Source organism: Lissotriton helveticus, chromosome 12, assembly GCF_964261635.1.
Source record: "Lissotriton helveticus chromosome 12, aLisHel1.1, whole genome shotgun sequence".
In the NCBI taxonomy this organism is placed as follows: domain Eukaryota; kingdom Metazoa; phylum Chordata; class Amphibia; order Caudata; family Salamandridae; genus Lissotriton; species Lissotriton helveticus.
Window position 1 is genome coordinate 601,910,206 of NC_136073.1, and position 16,593 is coordinate 601,926,798.

The 16,593-nt window shown below is 49.0% G+C and overlaps 1 protein-coding gene across 3 annotated transcripts in view; it reads right to left on the minus strand.

Annotated features, from left to right (window-relative positions):
• Positions 1 to 16,593, minus strand: part of LOC144798550 (NACHT, LRR and PYD domains-containing protein 3-like) — a 925,301-nt gene that overhangs the window by 292,242 nt on the left and 616,466 nt on the right. The window lies entirely within an intron of this gene.

Genomic DNA, 16,593 nt, shown 5'->3' on the forward strand with positions numbered 1-16,593 from the left:
GCGGTGCGTGGTGGCGGTCGCAGCTCCACGCAGTCAGTACAAGCGCTTGTAATTTGTTCTTTGTTTATGGGACAATTAGTTTCTAAGTACTCGAGGAGCGCTGTGGCGGTCGCAGCTACGCGTTGCCATAAGGAGTAGAAACGTCTAGGAGGTTGTGTTGTTTCATGGTGGTACATTACTACTTCCTTTCCAACAACCTTCGTTTATTATTTACTTTGCACTCTTCCTTTATTGGTGCCTGGGGACTGCCTGGTGTTCAGAGTGTACTTTTCTCGAGGGAGCGGAGTGCAGTGGTTCTTGCTTCCCACGCATTACCGTGTCCTGGATTTAGACACTTTCACATCTGCATTGTTCTCTCTCAAACCTGTTCTTCTGTCATGGTGGTGACTCCCACCCGGAATCCCTTATTGTGCAGGCATAGGCTGTGATTAAGGTATAGAGGAGGGTCCTGTCTGGGTCATGAGTGTGTTAGTACTTGATATCAGACTGAGGCTAACCTATGTGTGTTCCCTATAGGTCTCAAGCTTGTATATCTAAAGGGAGAACAGAGAAAAAAACAGTAGAAAAGGCCTGCCTTTTCCCCCCACAGGTATTCAGTCTACTAATCAGTACATTAGATGTTACGGTGTTGCACGATAGGTGATATTACCTCTGTATGTTCTGTCATTTCAGGTACATCCCTTTCCCAGCTGTTCCCTTCCTTCCCTTCCCTGTTTATTATTTTACTTTTCCCCTCACCTAATGGCTCAAATCCTCTGTTGACTCAATATCAGAGTGTTTGTGACGTTTGGAGGTGGGCTTTATATTCATCACTCGGATCCTGTGGAGCGTACCTGACAGTTGGTGTTCGGGGCATATATTGATCTAAGTACTATCTGTCTGCCACTGAGCCTGCCCTTTGACAGAACAAATTGACCATGAATATCTGTTTCCGTTTCTTCTGAGATATAGTGCGTGCCTTGCCGGACCCATATTAGTACTCCCTGCGCATACGATGAGTAGCCTGTGGCAAATATCTGCCCTCTCCATTTACGCTGTAACCTAAGTATTTCGGGCTGTGAGATTTTTGTTTCTTGCAATAACGCAATGTGTGAGGGTGTCTCTTTATATATGCATATGTGTTATATCGGTGTGCTGGCGTGTGCATACCCCTGACATTCCAAGTTATTATTGTTGTCGGTGGCATTGTTTATATGTACAACATAAGGAAGAAGCCCAGTGGTTTGAGGCTTTGCCAAGAGGACGTGTGGGGCTTGTGTGTGACCTAAACCTCTTCCACTATTTCTCCACCTGTGAGTACCAATGTCGTGAAAGTGAGAAATTAAACTTTTGTGGCATAACGGTGACAGAGCAGAGGAACAGGTATCTGGCCAATCTTTGAACTGTGTCTTTCGGCAACTATCGCCCTTGTATGCCGTGGTACTTATTGTATGGAGGGGGTAGTCCTGACTGAATGCGTAATGAGCTAACGGAAGCTCTTGCCCTGCGGTAATAATCTGTATGTTTCCTGTGTTTCTTCTACTAGATGGTTCAATGCCAATGTATCCATGACAAGAGTGGGGGCAGCAAGAAAGAGAAAGTTGTGGGGCTATATTCACAGTAATTCACAAGACAAGATGACAAAATCCACCCCACAATGCTACATTCTACTCTCTAGGATAACTGCCTCCACTAAGCGCTGCATAATAAGTATGGTGATACTTCATGTTTACATTACATATTGTCATCTGCTGTTTGGGGTGTCACTTCTGGCATTTGTTGCCATCTTGTGGATGCGCTGTCCGCACTAATGGAGCGTTCTGATGAGGCATCAGTGTCCCTGCGCGTTACGCTCCTTCGTATTGTTGCCGTTGTATGCAAAGTGGCACGCCGCTCCTTTAGGCGTCGCTCTAAATCAGGGACAGCCTTAACCCCTTGGCTGCGGGGCTGTTTCCCCCCCACTGTGCTGGGGGGTGGAGGGCGCGCACAGCGCCCCGGTGCTCATGACGAGGTCAGCTCGTCACAAGCAACGGCGTTCCGGTGCCATTGACGAGCTGATCTCGTCATGACCGCGCCCGTTTAATGTAAACGCTCAGCACAGCAGGGTGAATTAGCCCAGCGTGCGTGCGTTCCATTAAACGGGCGCGGTCATGACGAGCTGAGCTCATCATGAGCACGGGAGCGCCGTGGCTCATGACTAGGTGAGCTCGTCATGAGCACAAGAGGGGTTAAGCTGCGATGGCCGTTTCCTGGGTCGTCTGCCAGGCTTCTGCCAGTTCCTGCGGTTGCTGTTATGTGAATTCTTGACCACATTCCGTTTACTTGGTGACACACTGTGGCCCTCCGATTCAAGCCAGTCTCATGCCTCTTTCGCTGCATTGAAGAAATGTGTGACACCATCTTTCACTACTCGTAGCCGGGCCGGAAAGAGAAGGGAGTAGTTAATTTCCAACTCTCGCAACTTCTGTTTGACTGATATAAACCTGCTTCTCTGTTGCTGTACCCCCAGAGAATAGTCCTGGAAGAATATCACTTTAGAGTTTTCAACTCTAACTTCTTCTAATTCGCGTATTTCCTGTAGTATTGCATCTCGATATTTGTAGTTCAAGAGGCGGATTAAGAATGGTCGAGGCCCAGCGCCTGGCTGCCGCTGACCCGCCAAAACTCTGTGCGCCCCTTCTATTGCTAAAAAGGGGGAGAGTGAGTTAGGTGGCATAATAGTTTTCAACCAGGTTTCCGTATAGGACACCGCATCCCGCCCCTCCGTTCCCTCAGGTAGTCCTACGATCAGGACAATATTGCAGCGGGAGAGTCTTTCCGCATCATCTATCCTACTCTCTTGGATGCGTACTTTCTCCGCTAGTGCCCGAACTTCAGCGGCAGAGGCTTTGGTCGTGGGAAGAATCTCCCCTATTTCACCTCCATCTCATCAACTCTCTGGCTCTGCTTCTGGGTGTTTGGGCGGCGCCGAGGCGGTTGTGGGCTGCGTGGATGTTCCTATCCGTTGTCTGCCCATTATTGTAACTAGGCCAATCGTGTCTTTGCGCACTTGGGTCTGCCTCTGTTGCTACTGCTATGTGATGTCCGCAAGTAAAGGTTCTATGGGGATCTACCCACCTGTGGTTGTTACAGATTATGGCGATAAAGTTAGCTGTTTACAGGCCAGCTGTATTCCATGAGGTGATCTGCTGTGGTGCCGCACGTCTCAATGATGGCCGCCTCGCCTATGCCCAGGGCCGATGTGTGCTCACTACGCACTTCCATGAGTCTTCCTTGGAATGGAGGGTCACGTACTCAACTTGCCGCCTTCCACTATGTTCTGGGATGCAGCCCAATGCAGCGGTACTCCTGAGGTACTCTGTCAACAGTTATGACTCAGATTGAAGCCCTTAGTTGCTGTGCTCCTCTGGGCCTCAGTCTCAGCAGCAGTCCTGCGCACCGTGAGCACCCGGGTATACGGTGACTTAGGTATGGAACCTTACTGTCCGTGCCCTACCATGGGGACCAAGCTTGCTGTAGCCCCCTGACCCAGCTGCATGTAGTACACATTCACACACCTACAGGAGCCACAGGATCCACCATATCTCTGCTTTATGATGGTAGCCAGTTCCCAGTGGCAATTGGTATGCGTCACCGCCACTGAGTCGTATTCAGGTGTGTTCAGGACAGCACACGTCGTCTGCTCTAGTCGTTCCCCTTTGCTGTGTCCAGTGTCGTGGCACTGTGTGGGCCAAATCAGTAGCTCTTACGCCTTTAAATTCAAAGTGGTGTGGCTCTTCAGTTACTGTTCATGGTAACATATGTGATTATAGTGGCGATGCCCCCGTTGTTTCCGTCTGCTACACCGTATTGGAGGCTGCTGCCTCCTCTGCACCCAGGCCCTTTACCACACCCTCATGTGTACGCTCTTCACCTGTGCAGCAGTAGCTCACACACTCTACACATTGTCTCCACACTGATTCTGGGGTGTAGCCCATTTGGCTGTACCTCTGACCTTCATTTTGGATGAGCATGCCCCAGCCCAATGCCCGCCTGGTACACTCCGCTCCGGTCCTCGGCTTCAGGAATCGTCTGGACCGCCTCGGCCGCTCGGGCCTAAGCGGAGCTCATCGCGTCCACACAGGCATGTGCTCACCCCCGCTGGGACTAGGCTTGGACCAGTCTCCGGACCCCAGCCGCTCAGGCACTCCTCCAATCGTGCCGCTCAGTTGCTCCACAGGCACGTTTGTCGACACCTGTTCACTATGTCTCACAGCACCGGTGCCCACGGCTCCAGGCCTGCCCAGCTCACCTCACCTCAGTTCGTGACACTCAGCTATTTCATTTCTGGCCTCCACTGCCTGTGATCGGGGCGTCCCCTCCACCCGATGGTGACACCGCCTTTGGGCTGTCCACTATCACTCATCGCCTCCGCTGTCACTTACCAGCAATCCCCAGGCCACCGTCACCATAGTGGCGCCCAGGCCTCTTCCGAGTCTGCAAGAATGGTTCCAGTCATGGCCCGCTCAATGGCAGTGTGGATCAGTTCTTTTATGAGAGACGCTTCTCAGCCGCCAAACCCGCCTCTGGAGTGTGCAGCACAATGTTCTCAGTCTGCAGCGACTACGAAAGATTCCATATGACACCAGGGAACATAAATTTTCGGCGGATAACCGGGCCTCAGCGCGGAGCTGTCTCACAGCGCGTCCGCCATTGTGGCCAGCTAGCCACGCCCCCGCCACACTGGTGCGCCATAGGTAAGACTATCTACTAGTTTTGTACAGAGCACTCTCTGGAAGGCAGGTACATTGGGAGCACTGTATGTATTAAAACAAACGCATAGGATGAGGTTAGTGAACTCCATGCAGACCTTCTTTCTGATCTTCCAAAGGGACCATCAAATATAGTTGGCAAACTGACACTGTGAATCTATTTATAGCACGGAGGCTCCCAATGATTGTCTTCGTCCTGCTAAAGGCATGATCTGGTTTTTAGTTACATCAACTATCAGGGGTTTTTTCAGGAATGATCCATCAGTGTACTGGGTTTAGAGAAATACGTCCACATATGACTACAAAGTCTGCATAATAAAACTTCACATTACTGCACACCTGCAAGCAGAAGTAGAGTTCTCTAGAACTACTATGTTGGTTTATATTTTAGTGATCTATCCCTGAACTTAACAAAATTAAATTCCTGCCAGGCACTTGAAGAAAGCACTGTGGATAAGGAAGATTCCATAAACACTCACATAGATTTAGAAAAAGTAACTGTAATCATCACGCTTTTTCATGTCACAAACTGCTAGTACTTTGAGCTTTCTGGGTGCAACTCTGTGCACGTTCAGACATTGAGAAATGTGTTCTGTGAGTTACAGATCACAAAGGAGTATGTCTTTTTACTGATTTAAGGATATGAAATGTATGGGGAGAGAAGCAAGTCAAGTCAAAAGTACTTTATTCGGTTTAAAACAAAACCATAAAAGTATACTAAGCATTTTAAGTCAAAACCAAAATTATTATCAAAAGACAATAAAAATACAATACAGAAGTGCAAAACTAAATATATATACACAGTACCTATTCAATTCATTTACAAAACAAGCATTGGAAATGCAATAGGTCTCGCATTAGGAAAGTTTGAGTGATTGGTATTGTAAATGACACTTTTTTTATTTATGTGTTGGTTTTGAAAATAGTAAAATTAATAGCTTTGTCAGTTACAATGTCAATAGTTTTAACTTTCGCAAATGTGACACCTATAGCATTTGTAATGCAATGTGTGTTGTATTTACGTGACTTAGATGTATTGATATTACAAATAACAATGGCTTTTAATTTTGTAAATAATGTGGTGGTGGATGCGGTGGTGGTGCATGTGGTGGATGTGGTGGTGGATGTGGTGGTGGTGGATGCGGTGGATGTGGTGGTGGTGGGTGTGGTGGATGTGGTGGTGGTGGGTGTGGTGGATGCGGTGGTGGTGCATGTGATGGATGTGGTGGTGGTGGATGTGGTGGTGGATGTGGCGGTGGATGTGGCGGTGGATGTGGAGGTGATGGTGGATGTGGTGGTGGATGTGGTGGTGGATTTGGTGGATGTGGTGGTGGTGGATGTGGTGGTGGATGTGGTGGTGGATGTGGTGGTGGATGTGGTGGTGGATGTGGATGCGGTGGATGTGGTGGGATGTGGTGGTGGATGTGGTGGATGTGTTGGTGGTGGATGTGGTGGTGGATGTGGTGGTGGATGTGGTGGTGGATGCGGAGGTGGTGGATGTGGTGGATGTGGTGGTGGTGGATGCGGTGGATGTGGTGGTGGATGTGGTGGATGTGGTGGTGGATGTGGTGGTGGTGGGTGTGGTTGATGTGGTGGTGGATGCGGTGGATGTGGTGGTGGTGGATGTGGTGGTGGATGCAGTGGTGGATGCGGTGGTGAATGTGGCGGTGGATGTCATGGTGGATGTGGAGGTGGTGGTGGATGTGGTGGTGGATGTGGTGGTGGATGTGGTGGTGATGGTGGATGTGGTGGTGGATGCGGTGGATGTGTTGATGGTGGATGTGGTGGTGGTGGTGGATGCGGTGGTGGTGGTGGATGGGGTGGTGGTGGTGGATGGGGTGGTGGATGTAGTGGTGGTGGATGTGGTGGATGTGGCGGTGGATGTGGTGGTGGCGGTGGATGTGCCGTCCCAGAGTGATGTGGCGCCGTCCCAGAGTGATATGGTGGTGTTGTGCGGCGTGCAGCAGTGTGCGGGGTGCAGCAGTGTGAGGCGTGCAGCAGTGTGAGGCATGCAGCAGTGTGAGGCGTGCAGCAGTGTGAGGCGTGCAGCAGTGTGAGGCGTGCAGGGGTGAGAGGCGTGCAGGGGTGAGAGGCGTGCAGGGGTGAGAGGCGTGCAGGGGTGAGGGAGGGTGAGGGTGTGTGAGGGTGTGTGAGGGTGTGTGAGGGTGTGTGAGGGTGTGTGAGGGGGTGTGAGGGTGAGGGGGTGTGAGGGTGAGGGGGTCTGAGGGGGTGTGGGGGTGTGAGGGTGTGAGGGTGAGGGGGTGTGAGTGAGGGGGTGTGTGGGTGAGGGGGTGTGAGGGTGAGGGGGTGTGTGGGTGAGGGGGTGTGTGGGTGAGGAGGTGTGTGGGTGAGGGGGTGTGTGGGTGAGGGGGTGTGTGGGTGAGGGGGTGGGAGGGGGAGGGTGTGTGAGGGTGAGGGGGTGTGAGGGTGAGGGGTGTGAGGGTGAGGGGGTGTGTGGGTGAGGGGGGTGAGGGGGAGTGAGGGTGAGGGGGAGTGAGAGTGAGGGGGAGTGAGAGTGAGGGGGAGTGAGAGTGAGGGGGAGTGAGAGTGAGGGGGTGTGAGAGCGAGGGGGTGTGAGAGTGAGGGGGTGTGAGGGGGTGTGGCGGTGTGAGGGAGAGGGTGAGGAGTGTGAGGGTGAGGGGGAGTGAGGGGGTGTGTGAGGGTGAGGGGGTGTGCATTCTGAGGGTGTGTGGCGGTGTGAGGGGGTGAGGGCGTGTGAGGGTGAGGGGGTGTGCATTCTGAGGGTGTGTGGCGGTGTGAGGGGGTGAGGGCGTGTGAGGGTGTGTGTAAGGGTGAGAGGGTGGGTGTGTGTGAGGGTGAGAGGGTGGGTGAGAGGGTGGGTGAGGGTGAGGGGGTGAGTGAGGGGGTGAGGGAGGGGGTGAGTGAGGGGGTGAGTGAGGGTGAGGGGGTGAGTGAGGGGGTGAGAGTGAGTCAGGTGAGTGAGGGTGTGAGAGTGAGTGAGGGTGAGAGGGTTGTGAGAGTGAGTGAGGGTGAGAGGGTTGTGAGGGTGAGTGAGGGTGAGTGAGGGTGAGTGAGTGAGGGTGAGGGGTGAGTGAGTGAGGGTGAGGGCTCTGAGGGGGTGTGGCGGTGTGAGGGAGAGGGTGAGGGGGGTGAGGGGGAGTGAGGGGGTGGGTGAGGGGGTGTGCATTCTAAGGGAGTGTGGCGGTGTGAGTGGGTGAGGGCGTGTGAGGGTGAGGGGGTGTGCATTCTGAGTGGGGGGGTGGCGGTGTGAGGGGGTGAGGGCGTGTGAGGGGGTGGGTGAGAGGGTGGGTGAGAGGGTGGGTGAGAGGGTGGGTGAGGGTGAGGGGGTGAGTGAGGGGGTGAGGGGGGTGAGTGAGGGGGTGAGGGGGTGAGTGAGGGGGTGAGTGAGGGGTGAGAGTGAGTGAGGTGAGTGAGGGGGTGAGAGTGAGTGAGGGTGAGAGGGTTGTGAGAGTGAGTGAGGGTGAGAGGGTTGTGAGGGTGAGTGAGGGTGAGTGAGGGTGAGTGAGGGTCCGAAGTAAATGGTGGCAGGGCAGACATCATTGCAGCTAGCAAGTCGATCTTGACATTTGTATACTCTCTACTCCGACCAAGGCTGGAATTAGTCACTAGTTACAGACCTGAAGACTGGATGTGCTCTCTGAACACACTGCAGCGGCAGAGCTGTGAACATCGGCCCGATCAGATCTGCACACAATTTGTCATAGATAGACAATAAGCACATTGCATGGAGAGCAAATGTTCCTTCTGCTGGACTACGAAGCAGTCCGTAAGACATAGACACACACTACATGCTCTACTGCACAACCTCATGAACACACTACAAAGTCCGCAAGAGCTAAAGATAGAGCTAGGCAAACCCAAAGCGCAGCATACATATATCTACGGAAATCTAAGATGAAGCAAAATTAAACTCAAGGCTCACGGTGCCCTCAAGCCACAGTCTAGAACACCATGACTGGGAATCCATTTTAGACGGAGCCATAATGAGCGAGTGGCCAACAGACCCTGTAAGTCCCAGTGGGGTACACGTGTTACTATGGTAATCCCTAAACTAAAGCCACAATAAACATGTGGTAAATGGAGACTATAAACAACAAGCTCTCGGCATTGCTGTGGGGGAGGCGGGGGAGCGGAGCGCATTCCTTTGAAGTGTGATGATATGGGGGGGGGCAGGGGAGAGGAGCGGCCACATCAATGGAGAGCTGATGAAGTGCTAGGATTCCCCACGGCCAGACTGACTTTTGCGTGGCGCGCAGCGTACTTGGGAACACAGCGACATATAGCATGGGACAGAGTAGCAGCGTGAGAGGGACAGAAATGCATATTTTTAGCGCACAGCATGGGCGGGGGCAGTATGTGACAGAGGCAGAGCGTGGGCAGAGTGGGACGCAGCAAGAATGTGGGGTCAGAGGGGCACATAGTATGGACGGGGGTGGGGGATCAGAGGCAATATGTGAAAGGAGCAGAGCGTGCCATGGGGCGGACAGAGTGGTGCACAGCATGGACGGTGTTGGGGGAACGGAGAAGGCAGCATGTGACTGAGAGGCAGAGCGTGGGCAGGAGACAGCGTGGCGCGCAGAGTACTTGGGTTGAGAGGGACACTTAGCATGGGGCAGACTATCAGTGCGAGAAGGGCAGAAATGTTGATTTTTAGCGCACAGCATGGGCGGGGGGCAGTATGTGACAGAGGCAGAGCGTGGAATGTTTTTAAGACAAACTTAAAGAGAGGGCTAAGCGTCCCAGCAGACCGCGCCCTAATTTAAGCTCGGACAATTTTATAGAAGCAGCCGAGGGCAAGAGACTGCCCGCTGGTAAAAAAAACAAGCCTTTCACCGTAACACGGCGGGCAGGGGAGGGGGCGGAGAGGGGAGAGGTGCGAGGTGCGACACGGCAGGCAGGCAGGGGAGGAGAGTAGGAGGAGGAGGGGGGAGGAGAGTAGGGGAGGCACGGCCTAGCGGCCGTGCAATCAAGTAGTGAGGGGGCGGAGCTGGGGGAGGCTGTGAGAGAGAGTAGGCAAGGCAGGCGGCTGGGGGCATGTGCACGCGCATTTAAGCTCAATGCGCATGCGCATTGAGCTTAAATTTCTCGTGCACTGCAAGGAATCGCCACGATTCCTTGCAGTGTGGATAAAGAGCGGATAAGTGCCAATACTCTCGCCTTGCTCGATGCGCATGCGCATCGACAGGCGAGACCTAAACATTATATAAAACCAGATAAACATTTAAAAAGAGTATCCTCAGCCACAATTCCTTTAATCTATTTTAACACTTTGACTAGTCCCATTTAATTTTCTTCTTTAATCTTACAGCCACAGTAAGGAAATTAGCAATATTAAAAATCTCCCATACATTAGAAAGTAGCTGCAAGTAATGGAGGGCTGGTTTGACTTGGATAAAACCTTTGTCTTTTTAAAGAGGGATAATAAAACGCTTGCGAATTGGAAGAAAATGCTCCCAAAAGAAGATAAAGTGCATTGTGTCTTTAGTGGAGAAACCATCACAAGAGCAAATCACCAGATCTTCCTCTCTTTTCCACCCCGATGACCCAGCGAGGAGGAGATGAAATTGATTCAACCTGAATCTAGTTAATAAAAAGCGGTGGTTGGAATTATTTACAATGTTCTGGTAAGGTTCAGTAGCCCGTGATGTTTTTATCAATTGATGAGCCCTTACAGTCCGTTTGACCAACTCTCTAACCTCTCTGGCTGAGCAGGTCGTTAAATTGTAGGTGTCCTTGACCCACCTGATATCCCCTTTCACCAACTTATCAGGCGAGTTAAACAGTTCTGGTCGACCCAATTTAACAGATAACTTATGGACGTAACTCAGCCAGGGGTTATGGTCGCCAAAATCAAGTACTAGACAATCTCTGAGGATTTCCTGATTTAGTACTAGCTCGGGGTTTAACCAGATAGAGATCCATTTTTATAAGTGGGGCGATGGCAATGCGATCTTCCAGAAAACCAACTCCACACTCATGGTGGACTATGAAATCGGATGTGGATTGAGGAACAGATAAAATCGTTTTCAGGAACTTATCCTCCACCAGTTGAATGGCCTTCACATTCTTGAAACCCCAAATGTCTGCCCCGTACATTGCTAGAGAAACACATTTAGCATCATATATCTTTAGTAATGCTTGAAATAGTTTAACTCCCAATTTGCGGGCAAAGCCCAAAACAGCTAAAATGGATCTAACCAGTACATTTCGTTTAGCTATTAATTGGGGAGACCATGTGCCCCTATCATCAAAAATAAAGCCTAGCTATGGAAAAGTGGATACCCTAGACAGCACGTTTCCATCAAAATGCAAGGTTTTTACCCCTTTCACTTTGGCGCCAACCATCATAACCTGTGGTTTGGAAAAGTTGACGCTAAGATCAATAGATTTCATAAAAATAGAAAACGAAGTTAAAAGGCTTTGCAACCCTACCGCTGTACGCGCTAAAAGGGCGGCATCATCCGCATATAACAATGCCGGAATTAATCGTTTGCCTTCCCTGGGTATATCTTTACAGGCCTCAGACAAAACTGAACCAAGATCATTAATGTACACGGTAAAGAACAGGGGGGCCAAAATGCACCCCTGCCTCACACCATTAATAATGGATATCTTCCCTGTACAGTTGCCCCTTCAATCGTATCTCACTGTAGCAGATAAGTCCCTGTGCAGGTCAGCAAGGAAGTACACAATATTTGTATCCACGCCCAAGTGAAGGAGCATTACCCATAATTTGGACCTATTCACCCAGTCAAAGGCCGAGGAAAGGTCCATAAAAGCTAAGTATAGGGAGCCCTCTTTTGCGATTGTGTACTTTCCAATTAATAATTGTAGGTTGAGACTTTGATCTATTGTGCCCCGACCTTTCCTAAAACCAAATTGCAGGCCCGAAAGGGTGTTAGTTTCTTCCAACCACCCTGTGAGCTTGCTTAATACCACCCGACCTAGCACCTTTACAGCAGAATCGATGAGGGAAATGGGTCAATAGCAACTAGGATCCCCTCTATTGCCCTTTTTAAAAATAGGTACTATTACCGATTCAGATCAGGAATCTGGCAAACCTGATTTGCACGTCTCATTAAAAACATTGCACAGAACTTTTGACCATGTCTTGACATCCGATTTAAAAAGATCGGCTGGGACGCCGTCTGGTTCGAGAGCCTTGTTACATGTCATCTGGCGGATTGCCTCTGCCACCTCTGACTCAGTAATTGATAAAGTATAAGAGTCATGCATGAAAAAGGATTTAGCCACCCCACCGGGGTCTGCTCCTTCATATACAGATTTAAAATGGGCACACCAAACTTGTTCCTGGATACCACAGTCTAATTGACTGTTGCAAGAATCTTGGAAAAAAGGTTTATTTACTACTGCCCAAAATTTAGAGCTATTTTTAAGAACATCAATAGATGTTAGCTCATCCCATGCATCTCCTCTGATTTCTCATCTTCTGTTCTCCAGGGCAACTTTATAGGCTTTCCTTAGGGCTGATACGATCGATTTATCAGCCGGATTTTGCTTCAAAGCCACCAGCAATTTCCGGTGAGCTAACGAACAGTTATGATCAAACCATCCCTCCCCGGCTATGTCTTGCCCCCTACCCGGCCGTTTAAGATCACTAGCAACCTGTGTACAGATTTTGGTATAAGCTTCTAAGACCTCCTTACCCCCTGCATGTTCATTCAAGCAAGTGGACATTTCATCTCCAACCTTAATTAATAGGTTGGTTTTAAAATCCTCGGGAACTACTCGGCGCCACCTGATTCTGCGAGCCTGATCTGTGGGCCGGATGTCTAATTTATCTATCTTCCTATTACATATGACAAGTTTCTTGACCACATCCACCATGGTCAAAACCACTGGATTATGGATGCTGAATGTGGACCAAAATGCAGTATAAACGCATACCTTGGCACCCAACCGAGAACTGATAAAAATATAATCAATAGTTGATGGTGTCCCATTCCCTTTAAAAGTAGGTACAGCCCCTTCCGATTTACAAGGATATATTAATCCATTTTCAGCCATCAGTGTTTCCAAAACTTCTCCTTGCGGGGAATGCTCAAAGCGGATGTCCCCCTGGTCTGGTGGGCCAAGACTATCCATAACCTGACAGTTTTCAGGGCAGCCGTGCACTTTAAAATCTCCTAGAACAATAACCGAGTACAGGTCTATGTTATCTTCTCTATATGTATCAAGGAAACAATTCAGGCTGACAAGGTGTTCTGTGGCAGTAACTCTAGCAAATGAGTTATAGAAATTAATAATCAAAATAGTGCCCACATGAGTGGAAGCAATTTGTACTGCCAAACAGTATGGTGAACCTGTATCCAATTTAATGTGAGTGCCTGTAATAGATGCGGAAATCAGAGTCACTAACCCGCCCTTCGCCCTCCCATATTGGAGGCAATAACTGGGGAGAAGTGGGATGTATAACTGTCTAAGCATAGCAAATTCTCCCATGTTTCCTGCAACCCAATGATATCTGCCCCACATAAAGAATTTCTACATAGGGCATCATTTGATTTATTTCTTAGGCCTGCGATATTCCAGGTTAAGATTTTGGTATTTAAATAAACAAAGAGGAAGTGTAGAGGTAATGGTGATAGAATCACCCTCCCTGGATGCGAATTTAAACAATGGGATTCTATCAATGTGATAAAGAAAATTATCGGTTTGGTTTTTCTGCTTATTTTGAAGAAAGTTGGGTGAAGAGCCTCTTCTTTGTCAATGGCAAAGGCAAGCACTATGTGTTTTTAAAATACCCCTCACACACTTAGAATCCCTTAGTGTCATGCTTCATCATAGGGGTCTTCCTGTCCCTCTACGGGGCGGAGCGTGCTGCAACCTACGAACTACGTGGGAGCACTTAGTTTTTATGAGAATAGGCTATGTGAGGTGTGAAGGAAATGTGGGTGATAAGGGATGTGTAGGGACTTATGTGTAGGAATAAAAAGGACTTAAAACAATTTCTGGCTAGTAGAAAAAATGATGTATTCGCTTCTCTAGCTGAAAATATTAAAAAGGGGTTGGTAGTAGAGCTGTGATGCGCCCTACTTGGTCGACATTTTTCGTAAACAGTCCCCTACTGTTTACTCCTCAGGACCTAAGGTAGTCCCTACTAAAAAATGATTCAAGTAACTCACTTGGTTGTATGCCTATTGTCCTAAAATAAAGTAGCAAAAATCGGCTACTCTATTTATAATGAGGGTTTGTATGAACCCTGTTATTCAGAAAAAGGGGACTTGATTCAGTCTATAGACAAGAAATCTAGCGTGCCCCATGAGCCAGCATCAAGGGTTTTCCTTGCGGTCAATCACCGTCGAAGAAATTGTCCTCATTCCTGCCCCTGCGCTGCTCCGTGGGATTTTGGTACCCTCAGTGGTTTCATTAAGACTAATCGTCTCAATAGAGGAGATACATGCTGCTAATGGTTCCTTCACCCCATTCAACCGAACGGCATTATCTGGTGTTCCTGGGGTCACTAGTCAGTCGATCTCTTCCAAGTTTGAAAGTGCTTCGAATCTGAGTAGATACAAAGAATTCACGAGGACCTCGGGCCTTTGAAAATTGCTTGCGTTCTACCCTTTCGTTCATCATTACAATGGAGTCTCTATAAAAAAACCCTAAGGGTACAACACCAATACCATCCTCTGAGCAAAGCCTAGATGCAGCCCTCTCCAAAATCAATTTCACAATCTGCGGTTAGGCAAAATTCAAGATCACACAGTACCCTCTGCTGGTTTTGACAGAATTCCCTACCCAGGGGATCCTACGTGTCATTTTGAATTCTTTAAATAAGTGTATTCCCAAACCTGGCAGATTATTAACGTGATGTAGCGCCTTATTTCGCAAGGACATCCAATGTTCATCCACACCGCTCTGAGCAGGGGGAACATTTGTCAAGATGACAGTATATAGTCTCGCCTCAGGAGGAAGATTTAACCTGTGTTTTTTGTGCTGACGTGCACAGTCACCCCACCCTGGGACCTCATTTATCTCACTCCTGTGGACCTCATTTATATCGTTCCTGGGATCATCCCTAGATCTATCCTTAGAGAGTGTGGCATGCTTGCCACCTGTATTCACCACTGTGGCATTTTTAGTTACAATAGCCCTCACCTCTGCCACTATAGGAGTCTTATTAGATCCTACCCACAAAATCCCAGACTGGGCAATGGAATCACTAGGCTCACCAGCCAATGAATTACGGGCAGGAGGGAATAGTTGATTTTCGATTCTATCCAGCCTGGAGTCTATGTCAGAAAGTTTTAAGGAAATAGGTCTCAATAACTCCATTAACTTCTCCTCAAGTTTAGATACAATTCGATTTTCCAGGTCACGGGACACTTGCTCAGACCGTGCCTGAGTGCTAGTATCCAGCAAGCTATGAACACTCGAGCTAGCGGCCTCACGCTAGCTCCCCTTCTTTCCCCGTGTGACACCCCTTTTTTTGATACTTTACTGGCCTGTTGTAGAGTAGCCAGAATACTACCCACTTTCCTTTTTGTTGAAGTTGCATTTGCCAGGTGCTCCCCCCTGTTAGCTTTATTCAAGCGTTGCTGGTGAGTCTGTACTTTGGGGGATAAGGGAAAAATAGGGGAAGCATTCCTCTCTTTATGAGTGTCAACCTTGGATAGCTCTGGAAAGGACACTGATGGTCCCTGAGGGAGCGATGCATCCCCTTGGCCTTCTCTATCAGCAACAAATCCAACTGGGTCTAACAACAACAAAAAACCAGTTGTAGGAACACCGATTGAAGAACGACGGTGTTCCAATGAAAGGCACCTTTGTGTTAATTCAATTTCCAGGCACACTGCCGATTCTGCTCTTATTAAAAACACATCGAGGGTGCCCGCTACCCGTGAGCCCCCGCCCCCTTATCACTGCCTTTGCTCATGGCCTGAGGTAACTAACAATTTATGCAACAGTAATAAAACACAAAGTTCAGTGAAGAAACGCCACCAGAACATAAAGTCACTAACCACTTTTAAAGAGGAACCCAAGATGTCAATTTAAAGAGGGCTGGCCCAGCCCAGCCTCCTCCTGGCTTCGACGGGCGTGGACGGGCCCGCCCTTGGCCCGGGCTTGGCCCAGGCACGCCAGCACGAGTCCCGCGCTGCGGGAGGCGCCCTGGTCTTTTAAGCACCTCCGGGCGCTTGGGTGTGACGTCAGGCAGGGGCGCTGTAAACAACAACAAGGGAACCCAATCGGTTATCCGGGGACCGTGGGTAGCTATATTCTAGAAACAACAGTGGTCCCCAAGAGTATATGAATTCAAAAAGATAAACAATAGTCCACAATGGAAACTATGTAGGCCACTGTCCAGCCGGACAGGGTAATTTATTTTCCAATAACACAATTACTGGGGTGTGGAAAGGCACAATCCTGTACCTATTCTAAGAACAAACTTATAGAATTTTTTAGGCAAGAAGGAGCATGATTGGCCACTTGTGATTCAGTAGACATTCAAAGTTGTGCCAATTTGTAGTGCTAGACACAGCAAAATATAACACAATAGTCGGGCTGTGAAAACACTTAAAACAAGTCGACGTTTCGATCCCTTATGCTCAATGTTACGGGACCATCATCAGGACTAACAGTACATACAATTGCTTGCCTGGTTTACACAATTTAAACACACATCCGCCTATTTGGGGAGGAAAGGGGTGAAAGAAAACAAAAGAATAGAATATATATGAAACCACTTCATTGGTAGACTTGCAAGGCGACACTACACTTTATTCGGAACCGACTTATCGTGTTCGTTAAAGTCCATGCAGGTGGAATCATTAGCCTAGGAACACGTGTTGATCTGTGTGTATAGCCTTGAAACATACACGGGGTGCAGCAAGTGACGTGTGTATGTGAATAAAAACAT